Source organism: Penaeus monodon, chromosome 31 (assembly GCF_015228065.2).
Source record: "Penaeus monodon isolate SGIC_2016 chromosome 31, NSTDA_Pmon_1, whole genome shotgun sequence".
In the NCBI taxonomy this organism is placed as follows: Eukaryota; Metazoa; Arthropoda; class Malacostraca; order Decapoda; family Penaeidae; genus Penaeus; species Penaeus monodon.
The window spans coordinates 29,939,187-29,939,411 of NC_051416.1; positions in this window are offsets into that span (position 1 = coordinate 29,939,187).

Sequence of the window (225 nt, forward strand, 5' to 3'; positions counted from 1 at the left end):
TAAGCAGACATGGCGTATGAATGATCTTTGGGAAACGAGACAAGGTTTTTCTGTTAAAACCCCCAGATCCTCCATTGTCTTCCTTGGCTTCTTCTAATGCACGGGCCGTACCCTTTACTCATACATCAGAAGTCCAGTCGTAGGTCCAAGTAGCAGGAGTGGGTGACTATGTGCTATTTTGTATTCCTGTGCGCGGTCTGTCCGTTGGGCCGGCTAAGAACCAGG